This window comes from Mustela lutreola, chromosome 8 (assembly GCF_030435805.1).
Source record: "Mustela lutreola isolate mMusLut2 chromosome 8, mMusLut2.pri, whole genome shotgun sequence".
Classification (NCBI taxonomy): Eukaryota; Metazoa; Chordata; class Mammalia; order Carnivora; family Mustelidae; genus Mustela; species Mustela lutreola.
Genome location: NC_081297.1, coordinates 148052800 through 148077667, shown reverse-complemented (window position 1 = coordinate 148077667; position 24868 = coordinate 148052800). Strand labels below are relative to the sequence as shown.

Genomic DNA, 24868 nt, shown 5'->3' with positions numbered 1-24868 from the left:
CGGGAGAAGGGATGATGGGGCACTCCACTGGGACAGCCTCCTCTTTGTCTCTAATTGAAAACTCCTACACAGCCATCAAGATCCAGCTCAGATGGCCCCTGGGGTTGGAAGACTTCTGTTCTGAGCTCCCACCGGCCCCGACCCAGGGTGCCGCAGAAGCGGCTCGGAGCCAGCAGGCTGTGGGTCGGTGTTGAGCTGGAGAAGGCAGCAGGTGGAGGCCAGGATGCTCAGGAGGGCGGCTGGGGCCGAGATGGGGGCTTGAGCACAGTCATGGTGGGAGGAGCTGGGGCACCAGGAGGAGGGGCTTGCCAGGGCCTCAGGCTGCTGTGCAGGTGCCCAAGAAGTGTCCGTCTTAGCCGGCCCTTCTGGGCCCCTGGCTTGGTCAGGAGCTCCCTCTGGTCCTTGACCCAGAGTCCTCATTCTGGGTCACTGAGGACCGTCCATACCTCGTCTGTTCCCTGGTCAGGCTGGCGACTGGGGTCTGTGCTGGTGTCCAGCTCAGTGTGCCCTGTGCTGTTGGCAGGAGCCAGCCTGCAGCTGCCTCTCACGGGAGGCCGTGGGCAGACTGGGGGGACTGGCCCCAGCAAGGAAGGGGGTGCAATCTTGGGTTTGCGCTAGGCACCGTGGCACAGGGGCCAGGCGTGGGCTCAGCCGGGCCAGTGCCTCCCCAGGCGGGGTGCTCAGAGCTCCTTCAGGCACGGACAGGCCCCTTCTCCTTCCCAGACTCTGGAATCGTGGGGACGGGGAGGCAGCGGCCGTCAAGTGAAGCTCAAGACCTCTGGGAGAAAGATGAGGGCACCCTTGGAGGGGAGGAGGCAGGCACTGGAGATGAGCACCCCGGGCGGACGTGGCTGTGGAGGCCGGCCCCGGCCTGGGCCTGGAGCTGCTGATGGGGGGGTCCACGCCACCTGCAAGGAGTTTGGGGGGCGTCTCTCCACAGGATGGGGGTGGAGGGGCACGTCTGGGGCCTGGGGTCCAGGACCGAACCTGCTGGAAGGACCCACGGGCCTCTGCGCCCAGACACAGCCCCCCACGGTCCCCCCCAACAGATACTCCCTGCCCCCACCCACGTGTGCACACCCCCCCCCCCGTCCCAGGGCTTTCGGAAGGAACGGGCAGGACTCTAGACACATGTCAGAACGGCTTTTATTGATGTCAAGGACTGCATGCCACAGGCTCCCACTCCCTGGCCTGGGGCTCGCGGTCCCCGAGTCACCTGCTGGGGCTGGCGGCGGGCCCTCCCGCGCATAGGTGCCGCTGGGCTCCTCAGGGAAGGCAGTAGGTTGTATAGTTATCTTCTGAGGGGGCAACATCACTGCCCTGAAACCACACAACCTACTACCTCACCCCGCCGGCGCCCTGGGAATGCGGGAGGGCCCGTGGGCCCGCCACTGCCCCACCCCCAGCCCCTGCCTGGTGGTCGGTGGCCACCAGAGCCGAGCTGGAGGGCTGGGCAGGCGCGGGGCAGGAGGGACAATCCAGAAGGCACAGACAGTGCAGCCCACACCGTCCACCTGCAGGTCGTCGTGGGTGCGGTGGAGGGAGCTGGTGTCCCTGAGGGGCCACATGGCGCTCACAGAAACCCCCCACTTCCTGCCTGGAATAGTGAGTGGTGAGCGATGGGGTGGCCTCAGCACCCCTCGCCAGTGGAGGAGCCGTCACTGACCAGAGGCCGGATGCTGAGCTGGGCAGGCTGCTGAGGGCGCCGGGGGGTGTGCTGGGGTTCCCTGGGGGGCTCCCTGAGGGCATGCCCTGCAACCCCAGTCTCGTCCTCTGGGTCCACAGCTGCTCCCCCAGGTGCCCACTGCCGGCCACAGGGAAGGAGCCGCGGACAGAGTCCAGATGTGGGGGGTGGGGGGGCGGGGAAGAGAGGCAGGCGGCAAAAACTACCCCACGGGCCCCCCGCTCTCAGGGGAGCGACGGAAGGGTCAACTTTGAGCCCTCCCCTGCTTCCCCTGCTCTGGACACTTCACGGTTTCGTCTTCAATCCTCACTTGTCCCCATTTCACAGATAAGGAAAATGAAGCCCAGAGAGATCAAAAGACCCGCCCAAGGTCACAGAGCAAGTGGAGGATCGATCTGCCAGACCTACTGCACGGCAGCCTGTCCCCTCCCCCTCAAGGCTGCTGCCCACGCCCCGCCTGCACCTGTCCCCTCCCCGGCCAGGGTCCTGCTGCCCATACTCCACCTTCTCCTGTCCCCTCCCTGGACAGGGTCCCACTGCCCACGCCCCGCCTGCACCTGTCCCCTCCGTGGCCAGGGTCCTGGGCGCTGTCCATCGGTGATATTACAACCACTTCAGGAAAGACAGTAGATCGTATAGTTACGCATAGTAGGGCAGGGCCCCAAACTATACAACCTACTACCTCACCCCAAAGGGCCGTCAGTCGTGGCGCAGGGACAGACTCCCTGGTTTCCAGAGGCACCTCCTGGAGTGGGGCTGGAGCACTGGGGGGACCGGGGCTGGGGGTCAGGCCGGCTGGGTGCTCAGGGAGTCCAGCCGGTGGACTCCCCACACCAGCTATGCAGGGGGTGCCACACATAAGAAAGCCACCAAACCACGGGAAAGAGAGTGTGAGGAGAGAGACGGAGGGGTGGGGACAGGGACAGGTGTCGCGGTGTGCTTTCGGGGCTGTTACGGTGACGGATCACCCCCGTCTGGACAGGAGTGGCCATAATGTTCCCAAGGACCATCTCCTGCACTGGTGACACTGGGAGGAAGGCCATCCTGCCATACAGGGTGGCCAGAGCTGTCCCCACGTCGGGAGACCCCCCGCCCCAGGATGCTGTTCTTTCCTTCAGACCAGGAAGCTGGCTCCCTGGGGAAGGCGGCTGGGGCAGGGCTGGAGACCCCGCAGGGCTCTGCACTCGGTGCCCAAGAGCACAGTCAGCCTGGGTTAGCGTCACCATGGCCAGCAGGGCCACCACCTTCCTAGGGGCCCCTGAGGGAAAGCTGGTGAGGCGAGTGCTACTGCCAACCTGCCTTAGGGGTGAGCACAGCGGCCCAGAGAGGTGACCTCGCTCTCCCAGGGTCGCACAGCAGGCAGGTGGCAGGAAGAAGGTTAGAACATTCTGCCTGGTGAAATGGTCTGAGCTCCCTGAGCTCTCCAGCCGCCAGACCACCTTGTACCCACCCCCAAGCAGGCTGCCTCCTCTCGGCAGGCCCCAGGCTGGGCTGCACCATGCAGTCCTCACAGGCCCGCTGAAGCTGGCAATCCCGCTTTGCAGCAAGGAGAGGCGGAGATGGGTGGGCTGTGGGGTCCCTGGCCCCTTGTCAGGGCAGAGGGTTTCTCTTGGGCTCTGCTGGGTTTGGCCTCGCCTGGTCCCGCAGAGGGAGGTCTCGGGCCCAGCCCCCAAAGCAGGGGCATCTGCCAGTCCTGAATGAGCTCTGGGCGTCCTAAAGCCCCCCCAAGTGCCCTGTGGGGTGACTGGCTGCCATGAGCCTCACATTCCTGGGGACAAAAGAGGCCGAGGACCTGGCCCCCAGCCCAGGGCTCCCTGCTGGGTGTCCCAGAGGACTCTGGTCTTCAGACTCAGCCACTGAGACCCTGATGCCTGCAGGCGGCAGAGACCCCCCAGTTCTGACCGCTGCCCCCGCAGGTGGTCAGAGGTGGGGGAGCCTGGTGGGTGGAGCCAGCGGCAAGACCAGGCTGGCCTCCTCCCCGTGCATCTCTGGGCACATCTTACAACCTCGTGGGCTTCGATTTCCCCACTGGGATGCGGGGCCGGTACAGGAGCTGCCTCTCGGGGTGTCTGGGTAGCACCGGGCCACCCTTAGCCAGAGCCGGAATCCAAGTGTGCCACGACGCAGACTCCGACACCTCCTGTCCCGCGGTCTGCACACGCCTGCCCTCCCCCAGGCCCGGGCTTAAGCTCTAGGGCTCGCAGCGAGAACCAGGAGAGCCCCGGCCGGAAGACACGGACTGCACGCCGGGCCAGCCCATGCGCTGGGGCCCCCGGGCTGGGGCGAGTGAGGGAGACAAGAAGAGACACACATCCTGATCCACCCTGGCCGTCGCCACAAGCACCCCTGCCCACCGCCTCCAGCCCGGCCTGCACACGAGACGGGGTTTCCTTCTCTTGCCCTTTGTTCCTGTTCCTGCTAGACTCACCGCACAGCGTCTCGGGGGGTGACAGGTGGCCTGGGTGCGTTAGGACTGCACGCGAGGGCTGGTTCACGGCCAGGCAGAGAGAAGGGGCTACCTCCAGGATCAGGGCCCTCAAGACAAGGTGAGGCCGAGGGGAGCAGATGCACCGGGTGGTGCACCCCAGAGACAGACGAGTCCTCACGGTGCCGAGCGGGGATGGGGCTGAATAGTCCTCTTCTGTCCAAACTCTCTGTAATAGACCACGGCTCCTTCAGGCCGTGTCCAGTCGTGGTGGGGGGAGGCCACAGAGAACCATCAAAGGTGACAAGGTCCCAGGAGAGAGGCAGGGGCAGAGAGGCGTGGCTGTGGGTGGAGGGTGCTCCTTGGGCAAAGGTTTGGCGGTAGGACCACCAGATCCCCCTGATGACAGGACCTGGAGGTGAACAGGAGGGACCCAGCTCTGACCATGTCCCTCCTGGAGTGGGGACGGCAGGAGAGTGGTGCGGGGGTGCCAGAGGTCACCTGTGAGGCAGCCACATGGGGGCTGGGCCGGCCAGTGCGGGGCCAGCCAGAGGGGGGCCCTGCAAGGTACAGCCCGCCCAGACCCAGAGGCCTGTCCTAACATGCACTCACTGCGAGAAAGGCCGGCCACAGACAGAAGCCCCCAGATCGGCACCGTTTCTTGACCTGTGCGGGATTTAGGGAGAAAGTAGTAAGCGTCAGGTTTGGGGAGACGCAGCCAAGCCGGACTTCGGCCAGCTGCTGTGGGCCTCCGCCCCTCAGGGACGCACCTGCCAGCCCACACCTCCCCCATTCCTGACCAGCCTCTGGCCAGGGAGGCACTCCCCGCCAGGGCCAGGAGAGGGACCTCTGTGACCGCCTGGAGCTGGACAGTTCTGCGTCAAAGACGACAGAGGCCCGGGCCTCGTCTCTGAATGGTCATGGTTTACTGATGTTTCCAGGCTGGGCAGGGAGTACTACGCCAAGGTCATGAGGACATCCTGGGGCCTGGAGTTGGTGGGACCCAAGAGAGAGGAGCTGAGGTCCCCACTTTACAGAGGAGGCTCCAGCCAGGCTGAGGCTCCTGTCCCATGGCGAGGCCTGGGGTTCTCCGGAGAGCAGAAATCCGGAGGAAAGGGCTCCCAAGACCCGCCCCGAGGCCTTTGCCAGGGCTTGCGGGAGGCCGGCCACCCCACCTGGCTGTGGCCCATTGTGGCTGGATGAGCACCTAGGACTGGCAGAAGGACAGCCAGCCGCACCTGTCCGCCAAGGAAGGGACACAGATAGGAGGCAAGCCCACGGCCGGACCGCTGACCTCCCGGAGGGCCAGAAGCTGAGCCCGAGGTGTTACGCCGGGAGCCAGACCCGCCCCCAGCCCGCACCTCTGCTTCTTCCCACCGAGTCCCTGCCCAGCCCTGGCTCCCCTACGCCCGCCTCCTGGAGCAGAAGAATAGCCAGGGCAGGCCGCGGCTGACTCTGTCTGGCCCACCTGTCTCTGTCCTTTGCCAGGGCGCCTGCCCCCGATTGTTCTAGCTGCGTGCCCACGAGGGCCCTCTGCGGTCTGCGTGAGCCTCTCTGGGGCCCCCCCGGGGAATCCCAGCTCTGCCCCAGCTCTGGGGCCCGCCGTCCTCTCAGGGGCCCCAAGGCCTCCTGTACGGAAGAGCCTGCCCCGCGGCAGGTGGCGTGGCGGTGGGGAGTGGTGCCCAGCGGCCCTGGCAGCATTCCTCCCTCCCGAGAGCCCGGGCGGGTTCACTGCAGACATGAAGTCTGCTTCCAGTGTCTCTAGGTGACCGGGAAGCAAGGATAGTGACCCCCAGTGGGGTCCCCACTCTGGCTTTGCCCATCCCAACAGGGGGCTCAAACAAAACGCCTTTTTTTCTTTAAGCCAAGAACCCAGGTTTTTGGGTGGGGGTCAGGATGTACATTTCTGGGTCTGTGACCCATTTGTGGAGACACTTCTGAGCTGATGGGGCAGAGGCCCCAGGTTGGCGTGTCTGAGGTGGAAGGGAAGACTTGCCGGGCCTCCCTGCCCCACAGTTCCGGGGGTCACCATGGGCCTCAGCGCGGGGGTACGGCAGGATTCCTGAGACAGACCAGAGGGACCCTTCCCACTCAGCCCAGGTGAGGCCTGGCAGCAGGGCACAGGTGATGCACCTGAAAGGGGCTCCCTGAGCTGGGCTGCCAGGGGCACTGAGCAATCGGGGGTCACCCCACCAGCCACCAGCTGCTGGCACCGGCCCACCCGGTCCCACGGTGTCTGCCTGTGGGCAGGGTGCTGGGCAGTGCCGGGTGGGAGGGGCCAGGCCAGCCAGGGACAGGTGTGTGGGCGGCCTTCGTGGGCAGGTGGCCCTTTCAGGGCTGGGCGGATGTCTGGAGCGAGTGAGGCAGACAGACGGTGTCACCCCGCAGTCACCTCAGGCTTGGCTCGGGGCCACAGAGAGCCAGGAACCACCCCCCCCACGGCCGCCCCCACCCCCGCACTGCTGCCCCGATTAGGTTTCTCCCCATAAAGCGACCAGTGTTTCTGCTCGGCAAGCCGTGCCAACAATGGAGTCTGGGAAAAAGACGTGGGGGTGGCATCCGGGGGCCCTGGCGGGGGTGGGTCTCCTTACAAACACGGCCCATCGAGTTAAGGACATGGCAGTTTGATTGACCTGGGCCAGGGGCAGGGGGCCGTGTGCCCACCAGGGGCCTGGCATGGCCGGGAAGCAGGGAGGCCAGCCAGACCATTTCTGGAGCACCAACACTCAGCAATCCAGACAAATATTTTAAAGTAAAATTCTTAAAAACGAATGTAAAAATGTCCATGACATAAAAATATTCCTCCTACAGACAGAACGGACAGGGTTACTGACTTCTTTTGCCTCGGGCTCCAGCGGCCCAGGGAGGACATGGACCAGGGGCCTCACCACCCCCAACAGCATGCCCTGGGGACAGAACAGCAAAACTGGATCTGGAATCCCAAGTTCCGTGATGCTCGGCTCTTCCCACAGCCCCATGTCCCTCTGGGCGGTACAAGCCACTCCCAGCCAGGAGCCCCCGCTCCAGCCCCGTGGGTCTGGACAGACCCCAGCCCTCCTCCTGTCTCCGGGCTCCAGTGATCCTCTTGTCCGCACCCTCCCTGACCAGCTTCTGCCCCCGCACCCATGATGGGCACTTGAAAGCCTGTGTCCTGCTCCAGCTCCCTGCCCTCCTGTGCCCAGAGACCTCCATGCCAGCACGGTGTGGGCGGCACGGCCACAGCAGAGGCTGGAATGGTAATGCCACAGATGCGGAGCTGCGAGGCCCACGAAAGTGACCCCTGGCCGCCCTTGGGAAGCCAGGGGGCAGGGGCTGGCTGGGGTGGCTAGCGGGCTGCAGCCATGGGGGCACGGGCATGGGGAAGGGGAGACAGCTGGCTCTGAAGTCCCCCTGGTCCTGGTTCTGACCCTGCTCTGGCTCTAAGCAGAAATGAGCCTCGGGCAAGTGAGCACCCCTGGCCTCGCGGCAAGGATGCTGGGTGGTCAGGAGCAAGGTCAGCGGGCTCTGTGCCCAGGGAGAGGATGTCAGTGGGGAGAGCGGTGCTTCACCCCTGCAGCGTTTGCTTGGACTCCAAAGGGAGAAGCCAGATGCAGGGCTCTCTGCTCCTGCGGGTGTGTCTGTGCGGTGCTCTTTAGGAGCCAACAGCGTTAACCTCAAAGGTACGCGTTTATCTACAATGTTCTTGGCTCAAGCTACAATCTGGGTCACATGGCGAAGAGCAGTGTTAAGGGAGGGGACCGGATGCATACCTATCATTAAAAATGCCCAGCACGAAAGCCCACCCCGCAGCAGCCCTGGCTGGCCCGGTCCCCTTCAAGACGGTCTTTCTCCGTGGGACTCTGTTTTCCCCTAAGAGGTGCTGGGTCTGGCCTGGCGCGTGGCCACCATCCTGTCCCACAGGATTTCCCCAGAGGGATCCAGGGCATGAGTAAACTTCACTTTACGGTGACGGAATGTTCTCTCTGGGAACCACAAGAAGAGAACGTCTGGGAAGGGCCTGGAGCAGCAGCCAGCAACCCTCCTAGCCTGAAGGGCTTGGCAGGGCCACAGGTGTCTGGGGAAGGCCTCAGCAGCTCCCCACCCTGTTCCACACGCTCTCCCCCTGGGTGTCTGTCTCTTGACAGTGCGGGACTGACCCTCAGCTGGGCCGAGAACACAGATCAGGCCGTGCCCCCAGGTCTGCCCGGCACAACTCCACACTGCCTGGCCTGAGAGACGGCAGCAGGCCTTGAACAGGCACACTCCTCAGACCCCACTCCCGGCTTCTGCACCAGGTCTTTCCTTGGACGCGCCTCTAGGAGGTTCGCTGCCCTCTGAGGACCGCATCGCTGGGCCCTGACGGCAGGCGCGGAGGGCTGGCGTGCTGGCCACTCCCAGAGGCACGCTGCCGGGGCCAACAGGGCACGGTGGCCCACAGCGAATGGCCCGGTGCTGGCTCCCGAGACAACGGAGTCTTCTCTATGTGGCTCCCCGGTCCCTGTGGCCAGGAGTTCCCACGTGCCGGGCAGCCTGCTGTTTGCATGAGTGTGTCCCCCAGTGCCATGCTACCTGCACCCAGCTGGGCACGGTCAGAGCTGCAAGCCTGTCCACACTGTGCACAGAACAAGAGCAGGAGGCACAGATGGAGGCCCCCGACGCCCGGTGGCTCCCAGTTCTGGGACGGTGCTCTTCGGGGTAGCCACGGCCTAGGGGATGTAGGTCCCTCAGGAGATGGGACCATGCAGGGCAGTGGGCTGGGCTGGAATGGGCCCACCCCCAGCTTCCTGCAATGAAGAACCTTAGCTGGCTCAGGCCCCGGGGGAAGCCGAGCTGTAGAGCGGCACAAGCCCACCTCCTCCAGGAAGCCCCCTGCCCGTTTCCTGAAGACGGGCAGGACCTGTGTCCAGACCAGAAACCTGACTGACCACCAGGGAGCCCAGAGGCTCCTTGGGCAGGTGAGGGCGCGGGCAGTCGAGCGGAGGACTGAGTGCGCCGCTCCTGTCCCCCGCGTGGCCTAGAAAAGACCCGGCCCCGTAGTAGCGAGTCTGGGCAGCCCACCCCCTCCCCCCCTCCCGCTCAGGCGAGAGTCATTTCTAGAACTGTCCGTGCCGGCCCCGGGGATGCCGAGGACTCCCTCCAGGAGCATGGCTTTAATTACAGCTCTTCTGGGCTCGGCTTCGCAGCATCTCCGTCTGCTCGTCAGGGAAGGCTGGGGGGCGGCGAGGGGGCCGGCCGGGCTGGGTGAAGGGCCGGGGTTCCCGGACGGCCTTGCCAAGACGTGCGCTGGTGCCAAGCCCAGGGCAGCCGCGGCCAAGGCCGAGCTGGGGCGGGGGCTGCTGCTGGGCTCCGTCCAGGCCACTCGGGGCAGCGGGCGGACAGTGGTCTCCCTCCCTCCTCCCCCGCCGGGCCGCCTGCCCGCCGGCCTCACACAAAATGGCGGAGGGCTGCGGCGGCCATTTTGTGCAGCCCCAGGAAGACAAAGGCAGCCGGCAGCCGGGGGCAGGAAGGAGGAATGTCCACTCTGGAAGTGCAGCCGCCTGGCTGCGCGGAGGCCGGGAGGGCCCGGCCGGGGGGCGGAGGACAGGCGGTGCCCTCTCTGCAACCTTCCACCTGCCTGGGCCCGGCCACCCTGAGCCGCCAGAGGTACCCTCATCCCTCCCAGGGGCTCTGGGTGGTCTTGGGGACGAGCCCTTGCCCGGGGCGGTGGCACGGATGCCCTCCCACCTTACAGAGGAGGCTGTCCAGCGCGAGGCAGTGGTGGACACAGGCTCCCGGCCTCCCAGGCCTGGGCTCCTTCTGGATGAAAATCCTGTTCTGCCCCAGGCCCTCCAAGGGTGGTCTTCGCTTGCCCTGACGCGGGGCAGCCTCTGACCAGATGGCCCGAGGCCTACCCTGCATTCCAGGGACATCCCAACACTTCCCACCCTGGGTCCAGGCTGGCAGCTTCTTCCCGCCCACGGCCGGTGGGCACAGGGACAGCCGGCAGGGCCGGCCATGCCAGGGCAGCACCAGGGGGACACCAGCAAGACCAGCTCCAGGGATGCCTGGCCGAGACCCCCTTCCCGAGCTCCCGCAGCACCTGCCCGACAGGGCCCCATCTCACACCTCAAAGCTCCTGTCCTGTGTCTGTTTGGGGACAGCCCACCCCCTGTTCGGGGCCTTCCGGGGGCACAAGGGGCTACCCCAGCAGACACATGCTGGACCCGGAGCCTCTCGGGAGCCCAGCCTGCCAGGCAGCGGGTGCACACCAAGAGCCCGTGTCTCTCTGACTCTGTCCGTGGTCTCCTGATCTTTATCAGACCTCACTCGTACAGCAGGGACAAACAGGACTGCTCTGGGGGCTACAGGACCAGCCCCAGGTCCCTTCCTCCCCGCTGGCACAGAGTGAACACCTGAGACCAGCAAACTGAGGCCCAGGGGGTCACCGAGCCCTGGCTCCGGCTGAGGCCAGCATGGGGGCCCTCAGAGGGCATCAGGTCCAGGGAGATGTGACTCACACAGAGCGGGGCAGAGCCTGCGTCGTGTGTTCTGATGGGGACAGGCAGATCTAGAGCTAGGAGCCAGGCCTGTGTCAAGACGGAGGCAAGTGGGATTGGGAGGGAGGCCCCACGCCTGTCCCGTGGAGGGGGTGCCGCCGTGGCGACAGCATGGTGTGGAGGGCAGGTGCCATGGTCCTTGCCGCGCGTGGGACCGCAGTTGTCCAAGTGTGAACACGGTGCTGTCCTCACGGAGGACACGGAAGACCTCTCCCGGGAGCCCCGGTTCACATCCCCTCTGCCCAACGTTGCTGCCTGCGTGTGTGCCACTTCCTGGACATGTTCTCCCCACCGCAAACCGCACAAACACCCCACAGTGACCACGTGCCAGGCACCAAACCGAGCCCGTCGCAGCGAGTGCCCCCGTCCGTCCCCATTATGGCCTGATCCGCAGAGGAGGAATGAGCACAGAGAGGTTAAGTTACTTGCCCACACTCACACAGCCAAGACGGGCATCCTTCTCCACGTCTCCGTTTCCCGCACCGGGTCCCACTGCTGCTAGAGAGGACCAGAGCCCGCTGCACCAGGCGACCCCAGGCAGCCCCACGTCTGAGACATTCACTTTCTCTCCCTGCAGGTGACCGCAGGGGTGTTCGGGCTCCCCAGTCTTCTGAGGCTGGCCAGGCTCAGTGTGTGCAGTGCTCTTGGGAGAAGAGCTGCTCAGTCCCAGGCAAGCTGGGGCCAGGAGCTCAGGGCTGCTCCGCAGAGTGGGAGCCTGTGTGTTCCTACCCAGAGCTGGCCCGCTGGTCTGCCAGCTCCATTAACTACTGGGGAGCAAGGCCTCCAAGCAGGGAGCTGTCTGAGGCCAAGTGTCCCACCGAGCCCTGACCTGTGAGCACGGACAGCAGCCCTGGGCCCTCCCAGCCGCAGTGGGTCTGGGAGCTGCTTGCTTTTGCTTCAGTGGGAAGAACCCTCTAGCCCACCCTGGGCCCCAGGGCATGGAGAGCCTGAGCTAGAGACCCGGTCCCCAGCCTCCTGCCTGACCTCCAGGGAGGCCGCCCCTTCATAACCCGCGGCCTGATGCCTCAGCACAGCCACACACTCCCGGGAAACCCAGAAATGTTGCTGGGGGCTGGCGGGGTTAGGGTTAACCTCCCCGAGCCTCTGCCCCCGCAAGGGGCACCCACCCAGCAACAGGGACAGCTCCTATGGGAGGGGCGTCCGGCTCAGGGCCTGGCACAGTGACAGGACCCGCATCGGGAGTGGCTTTTGTCCCATGCAGCTCGCAAAGCAGGCTCTCGTGGGAACCCGTCCTCTGTTTGCTGTCACATCTCTCCTCGCGGTCCCGGGTTAGTCACCCCCTAGCCAGAGCGCCGCTCGGAACCGAGAGGTGAGCGCGGAGTGAAGCCCACCGTTCTGCCTTCTGTCAATATTTTCACTGGGACCAGAAGATCAAACGTGAGGTCTTTGTAAGGCCTTACTTCCTACCTGGGTAAACAAACGCTATCTGGACATTGAGCATCAAAATACATTTCGGCCCCTCCTGGACTGCAGGCAGCAGACACGGGTCAGCCTGGGGGCAGGCGGACGTGGCTCGTCTGTGGCTCTGCCGTGGGGCATCAGGCCTGTGCGCACCCACTTCTGAAGAACAGGGCAGCCCGTCCGTCCACAGGAACCCAGGGTTCCTTCAGGGAACAAGCCACCACCAGGTGCCGAGCAGTGGAGCGTGGCTCCTGCCTGTACTGGGCGTGGGGGAGGGGCTCAGCACAGGGGAAGGGGCCAGGGTCAGGAGGGAGCCTCCCGTGCCCAGACTTCTCCCCGTCCTGGGCCAGGTCTGGGCAGACTTCAAGATGAACAATACGGAATCCGTTCAAAAGCAAATCCTACCAACCGAGTCACCGTCCCCCGAAAACCTTCAGCACCTCCCAGCCCAGCATCCTAAAAGGCAGCTCCGTCGTCCCACTGACCCTCTGGGGCCACAGGTGAGGCCAGAGTTGAGCTCTTCCCAATCCCCAGCTTCTGTTTCTGGCTGAACAGGACGAAGATGAGCCCCGACCAGTGCCAGTCGTGCTGGGCCTGCAGGAGCCTGTGCGCACGGGGCTGGGGCTGGGGCCTCCCATCTGGCCCTGAGCGTGATCTCGCCCCTGCAGTGAGTGGGCTCTGCGGTCATCTTGGGAATTACCCAGGCTCAGGATGAGCCCAGAATAAGCACCTACTGCATGCACTCACCTGCACGCTTTCCGTCCGCTGCACGCTCTGGGAAACACGGTCCTGGCCTGGGGTCCCCACCCTCCCAGGCCTGTCCTTCTCTACCTGGGCCACTCTCCACATGCCTGGGTCAGCTGCTGTCCTGGGTGCCCGTCGCCCTTCTGGCCTCCCAGGTGGCTGGCCCTGCCTACACCCATGTTCCTGGGGACCCACCTCTGTAGCCCCCTGCACGTGTCCATCAGGGCATGGGGACCCAGGACCCAGGTGCACGTTCTGGTGCCCCAGCTGGCAAGAGGAACATACCTCTGGGGCGTGGGCTTCCCGGGGACCCCAGAGGCTACCACAGCTGCCCGTGGGACACCAGGGGATTTCACAAGGGATGCCCAGGAAAGCATCTAGACTAGACAGTCTTGGGCAGAGCCCAGCAGGCCCTGCAGACATCTGGGACCAGCTGTACCCTTAGGCCCTGTTTCCCCAGCGAGCCCCCCACCCGCAGTAAACCTTCCGACGCTCTGCTCTGTGTCCTCTCTCTACCCGTGCCCTGCCCACTTTCTCTCTGCCTCTGCCTGTTCGTCCCCTTCCTCTGTTATGCCCCCCCAGGTCCCCCTTTCCCTCTGTCTCGTGTCCTCTGGGGGCCTCCCCCTCTCCCCACTCATGTTCCCCCCGGCCACGGGCACCGGCTGGTGTGCATTCTCCGTGCAGACACAAAAGCCCTGGGGTGGGGGGGCAGCGTCTGCAGAGTCTTGTGGGCAAGCTGGACCTGTAAACGGGGCCCAGATGGCAGAGAGGTCCTGCGCCCAGATGCAACAGCCTGGGGTCCTCTCCACATGGACTTGGGAGGCAGGCCTGCCCCTGACCATGGCAACGGTGGGGGGGGCGTCTGGCCCACATGGCCCCATGGGCTCCCCAGGAGGCTCAACTCAGCCAAGGCGGCCCTATGGCCTGCCCTGTGGGCCAGCTTTCAGAGGAGGAGCACAGGTGGGCTGGGGGCTCTGAGCACCACAGGCCCCTGTCAGGGCCACAAGGTGGCTGGGCTAGGGAGCGGCCGGCCGAGGACCTTCTCACCTGCCGAGCCCGAGTGCTGCCCACTCCGCAGACACTTCGGACCGTCCCCAGCAGCTGGCCCATACCCTCCCACCATGGACCCCCAGACAGACGGCTCCTGGCAGAAGGGGCTTCACTCCGAACTTCTGTGCAGAAGAGAGCCAGAGAGTTGGGCCTGAGTTCAGCTCTCTGGGGCAAGAGACCAGGGCAAGCCCCTGACTCCTGGCAGACCTTGGTCCCTTGACTACAGGAGGAGGCTGGCCGCAGGTCAGGGCTGAGGCCGGAGCAGACCCAGCTGAATGCGCCTGGCTGTGCAATCCTCCACAAGCCGTGTGTGTGTGTGTGTGTGTGTGTGTGTGTGTGTGTGTGTGTGTGTTAGTCCCACTTCCGACGTGCCCAGCCCAGGGTGGTACCTGGGGGGAAGAGGTGAGCCCTGACTCTCAAGGTTCAAAATGCGGCACTGACCTGAGAGGCAGAGTCATCGGAGTTTCAGGGTCACCTGCAGAACGAGGAGGCAGGAAGAGGTGTGGGTCCTGGAAAGAGAGAGATGCCATGTCAGTCTCGGAAAGGAGAGCCCAGGCCCTGCCCTGTGTCAGTACCCCCAGCCCCGGCCCGCGCTGCCCTGACAGCCTGGGAGGCCACCTCTAGGACTCCAAGGGTCATGAAGCCGATGCATCAGTGAGGCTTTGTGTCCCAAACCCTGGGAAGGGCACCCATTCCCAGTGGCACCACTGGATTTTCTGGAGGCACCCATCTCCCAGGGCAGCAGCCAGTGGCAGGGACAGGCACACAGCGGGCGGACCCGGGGCCAGAGGGACACATGTTCAAGATCAGCCAAGGCAAGGCCTGCCTCTCCCTCCGCTGAAGTGGTCACGGGAGAATCAGGCGCAGTGTGGGAGGGGCTCAGGAGGAGAGGAGAATAGCCCCGGGGAGCGTGGGGCAGCGTGAGGGAGCATGGCGGAGCGTGGGGGAGTGCGCCCCCTCCAGCCTCGCCCAGGGCGTCAGGGCATCCTGCCGGCACTAGGCAGCTCTCTGGACATCCCCATTGCGGACACTATGCCCTGAACACCACTTCCTACAAAGGACAGCTTTTCCTCTTTGCTTTGGCTGCTGGGACGCTCAGAGCTGAATTGGCAGGTCATTACTAGCAGCCAGAGACTTCTATGCGACGTGGCTTCTTTTAGGCCTACCTTTGCCTCTCCTTTTGCCCTGATTTTCTTTTTATCTTTTTGCGTTATCTTTGTTGCTCTAAGCTTTAGTATAGATCTATGTATTTTTTATCTACGTTTATTTAGACAGCAGCACTTCAGTGTGGAACACCTTAGTTCCCTCTCTGCCCAAGTGATCAGTGGGGGCTATGTGTGGAGGCTTCATTTTTGCAAGTAATGGGTTAGGACTGATTCCAAGTCAGACACCGCCCCCCCAACCTCTTGGCCGGAAGAGGCTCCCTCCTCTGCTCTGACTGGGAATGGGGAGTGGGCTGCGTAGGAAGGGGTCTGGATGCCCCTTTTGCAAATGAGAAACAGAATCCCATGGAGAGGTCTTGGCTTTCCCCAGACCACAGAGCAGTGCAGGCCAGGTAGGTCTGGGACCCAGTTTTGATCTGGACCCTGTGGCTTAGTCCCCTGCCATGGTGTGGCCACACCCACAAGCCCTCAGGGTTGGCAGTGGCTGCCCCCAGGCCGACCCTGGGTATGGAGGTGCTGCCCTGGGACACCAACAGAGAGCCTCGGGGTCAGGAATGCAACCAGGCCAGACCTCTGGCAGGCCCCCCATAGCACCTGCTGTGGCCAGGGAGGCTCCCTGTCCTGCGGTCGTGCAAACGGACCCATGACCGCCACACAGAGCCGCTTGGATCTTGGGGTCGGGGTGGAGACCCCTCCCCGCTTGGCTGTCTCCCCAGGGCTGTGAAACTAACCCATGGCCACAGCAGGCCTGGGTTCCTGGGGGTGCAGAGACCCTCCTGGCTGCCTCAGAGAGGCCGCCAACAAGGCCCCTGGCGGCCCCAGTCCCCACTCTGCCTCGACCTGTCCCACCTCACATATTAACACCAGCACATAAACCCCGACTGACAGATGTAAGGAACTGGACCCCACTGAACTCCAGTGAGGGGAGGAGCCAGGAGAGCGCCAGGGTGGCCCCGACACCTGTCTAGCCTTCAGTGAGGCGTAAGCCACTGAGCTTCTCGGGAGCCCGGTGTGTGCCAGGACTTGTGTCCCGTCCCCCTGGCCTGTCACAGAAGCCATGCGTGCTCTGGGATCCACAGTGCGTCCCCAACACTCCCCCAGGAGCGGCTCATGCCCCAGCCTCCCAGGAGAGGAGACTGGGGCTCTGGCAGAGCGTGTCCTCCCGCGTCCAGGAGGACGGCTTGCGGCTGGGGGGCTGGGCATGCCCATCACTTGGCACCATGCAGGCGGCCATGGCTCGGAGCTCGCTCGGGACAGTCTCTGTGCCAACAACTCAGCCCTCCTGGCCGGCCCTGATTCCACCAGCTTCGAGGAGACCAATCAGGGTCTTCAGGCCGCAGGGCAGGCTGGGCACTCAGGGCGAGGCAAGGGCACCCGGGCACCCTTTGCTCTGCCCTCACTGCTCGTCCCGGAGTGGGACCTCGGCCACCTGCAAGGGGCCAGAAGGAATCCCTCAGGAAGGGTGGGCCTGGCTGCAGGCTGGGCCCGAGGGGCTGGAGCTGGGCTCTTCTGAAAGACGGGCTCACATTCCCTTCCTGGTCAGGCCGCCCACCTCCCGGGTTGCCTCCCTGCCCTGGCCCAGGGCCAAGACCATCTACCTGGGTTCTGTGGTCCTGGAGTGTCTCCCAAAAACCATGATGGGTCCCGCCTCCTTGTGGGTACTCTGGGATGAGTCACCTTCTGAAAGACACAAGGTGACCAAAGAATCAGCCGGGCAGGCCTGGTGGCACATGACTCCGAGAACGGGAGGGGGCTCGATGTGACCCTCCCCTGCCTCTATTTTACCTGGCACTACCACTAGCAGAGGGGCCCAGCTCATGGTAGGCAGGGCACCGCTGTGCCCAGAGGTTATGGGCAGCAAGGGAAGCCTCGTCTGCTCTCCCAGCTCCAGCCCTGGTCTGGAATCCCCCCACCAAACCAAACCCCAGCCACTGGCTTCCGTGGGACCCAGCCAGCATCTTCCACTCTCGCAGGGTTGCCGCCCGAGTCAGAGTCTCCCTAGCTCTGGTTGGAGGCTGCAGGTCTGGTACTGCCCACCCCCACCCCCCAGGCCTGGCAGCTCTGCATCAGAGACCAGCTCCCATGTGGCTGGGTACACCCCAGCCCAGCGCAGAGCCCAGCACCCAAGAGGCCCCCAGGATGGCAGGGAAGCGCCACCACCCCCAGCCCTGGCTCTTGGAACCATGTCTGTATCTGGGCTCAGAATGCGTAGACCTGACTCTGGGCCTTTTCCCAACGAGCCAGTGAGAGGACACCCGAGGACTGACTGAGCAGGAGTGCAAGGCCCCAGGGTGCCCTCAGAACACCTGGCTCAGGGTGAGCCAGAGGCCAGGCTCTTGAACTTGCCCCGCCTCCAGGACCCTCCCCACAACCGGGTCCAGGTTCCCCCAAAGCAGGGGGCTGGCTCCGTCTGTGAGGACAGAACGGCAGACCCAAACCCAGGCCCAGCTCACCACAGAGAGGGGCCAGGCTGGGCCTCAGCGGGAGCCACTCTGCCTCTGCCCCAGGCTGAGCGTGAGTGGGCGGCCAGGAGGAAGGCAGCGTCTGGGCCCTGGGCCCTGGGTCTGCGGCCCTTCCACACCCTCCTCCCCTGGCCTCTGTGAGCCCTCCGACTTCCTGAACATGACCGCGAGAGCTGGGAGACTCCCACAGCCCACCCCCCACCCCGGTGTGAGACTGCGGCTGCTCTGTCCCGCCAGGGGGACAAGCTTCCCCAGACCCCATCACCAAGCAGGTCCCACCTGGAGCAGGGAGCCACCGGGGCCAAGAGGGACCAGTTGCCACTAGCTGGCTTGCAGCTCCCCTACCTCGGGCAGAGGGGGTCATGGGACTCATCAGGCCCTCAGAGGCTGCAGGGGACTGGCTCGTGGGCTCCCCAGAATGTGTTCAGACTCCCACCCCGAAACACTATGTGGAACCCCAACACCAACCCTGAAGAGGGGAGCCTAGGGCACTTGTGAGCCCAATGCACTCTGCCTGCAAGTCACACAGCTCTGGGTTCTAATCCTGTTTCCTGCCTCTCATCATCGAGAGCCGCTCTTAGCCTCAGTTTCCCTAGCTGCAGGGTGGGGTTTCTGGGCCTGAGCACCTCACTGCCCTGTTTTATAGGAGAAGAGCACCCCTGAGAAGGGACTGCCCCGAGGCAGCACAGCCCTTGGTCCCTGGCGGGGACACCCTCCCTGCCTCTCCTCCCAGCGGGACCGAGCCCTGCCAGGCACCCATGTGTAATGACCCCGGGGCCCATCTGCCTGCGCCTGTTAGGTGGGTGGGTCAGGAAGTGCCTCGAACTGGGGCGTCTCTGATGCCTTCACCTGGAGCTGATGGGACAGCACCCAAGGGTCTGCCCAGGAAAGGAGAACCCCGAAACTGCACAGGGGAGCCAACGGAGCACACAACCTCACCCCCCACCCCGGACAGCGCGCACAGCCTGGCTGGGCTCACAGAGGGCCGCTGCCATGGGCGGCTCACCGTCGTGCCCACAGGCCCAGCAGCCGAGGTCCGCTGCTTACAAACGGCCCTATTCTCTACGACCAGCTGATGTTAGCCGCAGAAATCAAGCTTCCAGGGAGCCGGAGGAGGTGACGAACAAGGACCAGGCCACCCTGGGCTCGAGACACAGGGGCTGTGGCGAGCAGAGTTCCAGCTGTGGCAGCAGGTTTGGTTCTGGGATCCTGGCCCGATCCCTGTACGGCACGGGAGCCACATGTGGCCACGGCTGAGAACTCACGAGGACGGCTGCCCAGGGCACGGGACGTGAAGCCCCTTGCAGCTGCAGGCGGCACTGACGGAATGCTCTCCCCCCGGGACACTCCGCTGCTCCCACACCCTTGCCGCCACTCTCCCGGTGACGGCACAGAACAGCCAGGCTGTGTCCACCAGGCACGGGGACGCGGGGCGCTCCCTCGGCCTCTCACCTTCACTGCTGCCTGTCTCCAGTCTCCGTGGGCCGAGCCAGACGACTACGGCGCTGCCTGCCCGCAGAGCCCATGCAAGTCTTGGGAGTGCCTCGTTCTCCCTCGGGGCTGCCTAAGCCTTCTGAAAGCTGACCTCCCTCAAGAGCCCGGCCCATGGGCTGTGGCGGGGCGGGGAGGGAGGCCAGAGGCCCCTGACCCCTTGGGGTCACTAATGAGCTTGGGCCCGCACATCCCAGAGATCACGAGGGAGGCTGAGGAAGTGTGGGGGGCTGGCCAGATCCGCGGTCTCCACCTGGTGTGTGGCTGCAGGCACAAGGTCGCCCCTCCTGCCCTTCCCTCCTGTGACGCCGGAGAACTGTGGCGGGTGTTCCCAATGACCAAAGTACATGTCCCAAGCCGTGACACCGGAGAACTGTGGGGGACGTTCCCAATGACCAAAGTACATGTCCCAAGCCCACAGCTGGCTCATGATGACGCCTACCATCACTTCTCTTGGAGGCCCTGCACTGGGGCCCGTTCCCTCTCAGAGACTGTGCCCCACGGTGTGGTCACTTGGATGAAGGGTCAGCCCAGGCCGTCTTGGCAACTGTCTTCCCCCATGCAGTTCCAGATTCTGGAAGGCTTTGGCACAATGAGGCTGGTGCCTAATTGGTCAGAACCAACCCTGGGACCTGGCAGGATGTCTCAGAGTTCAATCCCCGCTTTGCCCAAGCCCAAGAGTAGCCTGGTCTCTGGAACATTCTTGTGTCTGTCTGCAGGGCAGTCCAGGGCCCACAGAGGTCCCATTTCAGCTCTGGGCAAGCCCCTCCGCATCTCTGGGGCTCAGGCTCCCAATCTGTTCTACAGGGACAGCAACACCTACCTCCTCAGATTTACACGCAAGATTAGAGATGGTGCCTGCTGCACACCCAGGCCACACGGGGCTCCCTGGACCACATGCCCACCACTGCCCCCCACCCACGCCGGGCTGCTTTGAGGACGTGTGAGAACTCACTCTGGGCCTTTATCCTGGAGAAATTCTTTCTCCACCTCTTACTTCACCAGGGACCAAGTCTCTAGGGCCTGGGGCTTGAGTGGACACCGTGGAGGCAAGAGCTGGGAGCCCCCAACAGGAACCCTGTGTTGGCCAAGCTGCAGAGCCCGGAACCATGGGAGCATGGATCCCCAGAACTGCCTGTCCATACTTTTCTTTGGCATTGAACTTGGCCTTCTCCAAGGTCACATGTGGGATAAAGAGCCTACAGATGGAAAGAGCCAGTTGCTAATAAATCATGTGCAGAGCTCACCCTCATCTCCGTGTAGGAATGCCCCGCAGAGGATGGGGCCTGACCCTGGGGTCGTGCCGTGTCGGAGACCCAAGACTGTAGGTACCCAAGACAGGTCGGGGGGCGTCAGAAGGAGGCTGTGAGCTGGTCCAGCCACGTCCTCTGGCTAGAGGGCCAGAGGGCCAGAGGGCCAGAGGCCCAAGCCATGGTGCCTCTCCGGGTCGGCTGCTTCAGTTGGTTCCAGACGGCTCTCTGGCAGGGACCGGTGAAGCTGGGACTCGGGAAACTGACGGCTACCACGGCAGCCAGTGTGGAAGGGCACAGGCCAGCTCAAACCCCCAAGGACACAGTGCCCAGTGGCAGAGCAGCCAGCCCCAGGGAGGGGCCTGGGCAGCAGAGCCCAGCGAGCCGCAGAGAATCTCCTGTGCTCTCTGGGCCTCAGTCCGGTATCTTAAGAAGCAGCCATCACTGACATCACGAACGTGACAGTGAACACACGTCAACCCCACAGGCTCGGCCCCCACATCCCACAGGCACTCTCGCCAGGCAGTGGCCCACGCCGCACAGTTACCAACTGGGGCCAGAAAATCGAGTCTCTGGTCTCCGGTCCGTGTACACACCCACCCTGAGCTCTAGCAGGTCGAGGGGCGTCACAAGGACATCCCTACCTCCAGCAGCAACGGAACAGGCCCCAGCACCAGCCTGACAACAGGGGTCCCGGTCGCCACAAACAGACGTCACTTCCAGACATCAGACTCCAAACACTCGGGACGAGAACAGAGAACAGGACCCTTCAGGGGGGTCCCCCCTCAAGGTAGCAGCATCGCCACCACCGTCGGCCTGGAGGGGCCTTGCCGCGCACCTCACTCTCAGCGGCCCCCTCCGCCCCCTACGGCAACCTGCCGCACCTTCTGCAAACGTCTCTCCTTCTGGGGGACGGCGTGCTGCCGTGAGGATTTGGGTGGGTTGAGGTCACCCTGGCCAGGTGGTTAACTGTGATTTAAAGGAGTTTTGCCTAATTCAACAAGCTCTGAAGAACCGAGAAAAGGAGAGAAAGGCAGCCCACGGTTCTCCCCTGCTGAACCAGGCCCGAGGCAGACTCCCCCCCAGGATGGGTCCCAGGCACACCAAGGCGGGCGGCCACAGCCTTCCGTGGCACTGGCTCCCACCAGCCGTGTCTGTGGAACGGGCCATGCCACCCCGTCAGAGATCTTTGTCACAGCTCCCTGACTCAGACACCCCACCAGGACAGTGGCTGGCCACGTTGTTTCTCATGTTCGGGGAGGCATGAGGACACACGCCTCTGGCTTTACGCATAGATCTTTCCTCCTTCCCTGGGGAGACCCCGCCCAAAGCCCAGGAGCTCTTTCGCGCACCTGAGGCCGCCCCTCCAACTGGCCCCTGGGAACCTTCCAGAGACTCACCAAATGTCAGAGGTGCTGGGGAAACGGAGGCTCAGAGCTGGGGAGGGACCGAGGCCCCTGCGCACTGCTCAGGCACCATCTCCCCGAGGCACACTTTCCAAAGGGCCTCAGTGGAAGCTGCCTCAGACTTGTCCTGGGCCCTCGGAAGGGTCTGGATGCCAACGCCCTCATGCGACCCAGACCCGCGAAGATGAATGATGGGAAAGATGGGAAAGAAGAGGGGTGCGGTGGGTGCTACGGAGGGGCTGGGCAGCCCACTGCCAGGGCAGAGGGGGCCGGAGGGCCTTGGGGTTTGTGAGGACTTCCTGGAGGAGGAGGACCCCCATAAGCCCCACACAGTGGCGGGGCCATGCAGGAAATTCATGAACGGAAAATGTCTGACCTAAATTAACAGGATATGCCACCGCTCACCAATGACGTCGGATGGGCCAATTGAGTCCAGCTTTCATACCCACTGAGCAGAGGAGAAAAGGCCCCAGAGCCTTCTACGGCATCTCTCACTGCTGGTCGTCCCGACTGAACCCCCGCCCCAAAGCAGCAGCCATGGTTTTCCCGTGGCCCCGGAGTTACCTGGAGTCCTCCCTCTGTGGGTCGCAGGTGCTCAGGGCTCAGGCCTGTCGGATGCTGCCATGCCGTCCCTGACGAGGTGGGGTCACAGTCCCCTCAGATTAGTCCTAAAAGAGAACGTATTGCTGGAGGTAAAAAAGTTAAGACCTGTCCCCTTGTCTCTCAGAGCGCCATGGCCGTGTGACACGGCCAGCCAGGTGGCTCATGCCGCCACCCTGAGTACAGGGTTCACGGCCTTCCCTCCCTTCTGTTTCAGCCTCGGGATCCTGTTTCATTCATTCATGAAACACTCCCCCAGGAGCCTGCCCTGGGCCAGGCTGGTGATGCTGGCCGGTCTTTCCGGAGTTGCTCAGTCTTCCAGAGCAGACACTGTGACTGGGCCGTGAACTGATACGGGGCAGGTGGGGAGCAAGGAGGGCCTCCAGGAGGAGGCGATGCTTGGGCCACCGTCTAGAGAAGTGGGAGGATGCCAACACGGAGGGGGCTGACAGGCTCCTGGGAGCCTCTCTCGTCTCGGGAAGGGGAGACTGGACTTCCTCCTGGAGCTGGGCGGGAGCCCCCCAGGGCGGGAGGCAGGGCGGAAGTCTGCATGGCGATCTCGCCTCTCTGGGTGAGACCCAGACACGCTGAGCAGAAGCAGAGCTGGCAAGACTTGGGCACAGTCTGTGTGTGGCAAGGAGGGGAGCCGACGATGACCCTGCAGGTCAGCAGCCAGGGGACATCCGCCGGGAATTACAGGGGGTGGGAGCGGACAGTTGTGGTCACAGCAGAGGAAATCCCCTAGTGCGGGCTGCCCACAGTCGGGCCCTAAAGGGCGCATTGGCCAAGCAGCCCACCGGGGCCAGCCACGGCCTCTCTCGCACCCTGGTCAACGCGGTGCGCTGCGTCATTTCCCTGAAGAGCGCACCCTGATCCTTGTTTCAGCCCAAAGCCACGGCCCGGAGCCCCCCTCCCACGGCACCAAGAATGAGCAGGGCCTCTGCCCTGACTGTCCCCGTTCTAACGGGCCGACCCATCTGGCTGAGGCTCCTCCGTGAAGTCAGTGCGGGAGCCTCAGCCTCCCGGCTGGCAGCCCATCAGGGTTCCGTGAGGCTGTCCCCAGACAGCAGACGTCAGGGCTCAGAACACAGAGGGGCTCTGTCCCCAGGACACAAAGCAGAGCTTGGGTGCTGGGCGGCGCCCGCTGGCTTCACTGCCTCCCCCATCAGCGGGTCTCTGGGGGCGCGGCGGTGGGGGGCGCTGAGACGGGAGGGGCGGTGGAGACCAGAGGAGCCGGCCTGCCTGCCATAAATCACCATGCCAAGCTTTATAATTATCTGGGCACTTAAGCTCCTCTTTCTTCTCTTCCCCCTTTCCCTGGGGAAATTTCCTTCATTTCCTACAAGATCCCGGTCTCCCCGCAAATCTAAATCAACCTGGGCCACGCCACGGCCGGCTCCCCCGAGCTAGCTCCCTCGGCCTTTCACTGGGGAGGCGGGCCGGGCCGGAGGGCAGGAAGGTGTCCTCGTTTCAAACCCGAGTTCCCTTCCTGCCCAGGGCAGAAAGCTGAAAATGCCACCACGCCCGTCCTTTGAGTGGCGGTGGCGACCGTGTCCCTGGTGTCCGTTGGCTGCGGCTCCCGCCTCCGGGGGGTCTGTCGGGAGGCTTCCCCGGGGAGGCAGGCCCCAGGTTGAGTAGGGTCCCAGAGGAACAGGAAATGCCACTGCACGTGGAAAAGCCACCTGGGCTTTCCAGGTGACCTCGACAAACAGCTTTCCCTGAGGCCAGGCAGGGCCAGCGTCACCGCCCACCCCCACCACCCGCACCCCCCTCCCGTCCCCCCCACCCCCGCCCCGAGTCTGGGGAGCCATGGAAGGTGCAGCTGCATCGTGTGTAGTGAGGGTCTTGCGGGGGAGCAGCTCCAACACCACCATCATCTACCGTCTGTCCAGCTCGATCCTGAGACTCATCTAATTCCCACGTGCCTGCAGGTTTGTTTCTCCCCATTACACAGATGAGAACATTAAGGCCCAGGAAGAAAAGTTATCTGCCCGGAGGCTTGCCACTTCCGAGGTTCTGCTCCTTGCATGTCAGCTGGCAAGGGTCCCCGTAGGGCAGTGGCAAGGGCTCAACAGAAGGCAGGTCGGGCAAGAGTCCTCAAAGCGTTCCCCATCATCTCCGGTAAAAGTCCCACCTCGAGAGGCAGAGGGGATGGCAGCACCCGCGCCAGGGCGTCCGGCTGGGGCCGGGGGCTGCTGCCATAGACCAGTCCTGGGTAAGCGCTTCAAAGTCAACAAGCGGCCAGGCTCTCCCAGGCCTCCCTCCCAGGGGGATGAGCCAGCCGGGTTTTTTTTAAATCTGGATCTCATTTTCTGCCCACATTTCTGACCTCCGGAAGCCTCTCGGGTAGTTTTCCAGAGCCCTCTGGATTCTGTCACGGGCACGTTTCATGCCTCTGCTCGCCACATTCACAGCCAGGTCACTGGGCGCCCCCCCCCCCCCCCGCCGCCCGCCGATGCCAGGAGGAGCCTGCGGGCACGGCTGCCCGGGCCTTCCCAAGCCCTGGGTCCACGGGCTCCAACTGGCTCTCCAACAGCCATTCCGGTCAAATTCCATGACTCCCTTCCTCTGAAAAAAAAAATCCCCTCTCTGAAAACAAACAAAAGTCCCAGAGAGAGATGGCTTTGCCTCAGCTGCATTTCTGCCTTGCTCCGTC

At 64.0% G+C, this 24868-nt stretch overlaps 2 long non-coding RNA genes across 2 annotated transcripts; both read right to left on the bottom strand.

The window, feature by feature from the left end:
* Positions 1-1130: 1130 nt before the first annotated feature.
* Positions 1131-9839, bottom strand: LOC131839616 (uncharacterized). Its single transcript, XR_009357011.1, has 2 exons — positions 4722-9839; positions 1131-4521 (listed from the first exon to the last, which is right to left on the bottom strand). It is a non-coding gene; the product is annotated as an uncharacterized LOC131839616 (long non-coding RNA).
* A 1306-nt stretch (positions 9840-11145) lies between these two features.
* Positions 11146-23952, bottom strand: LOC131839615 (uncharacterized). Its single transcript, XR_009357010.1, has 3 exons — positions 22177-23952; positions 16602-16683; positions 11146-14349 (listed from the first exon to the last, which is right to left on the bottom strand). It is a non-coding gene; the product is annotated as an uncharacterized LOC131839615 (long non-coding RNA).
* Positions 23953-24868: the final 916 nt, after the last annotated feature.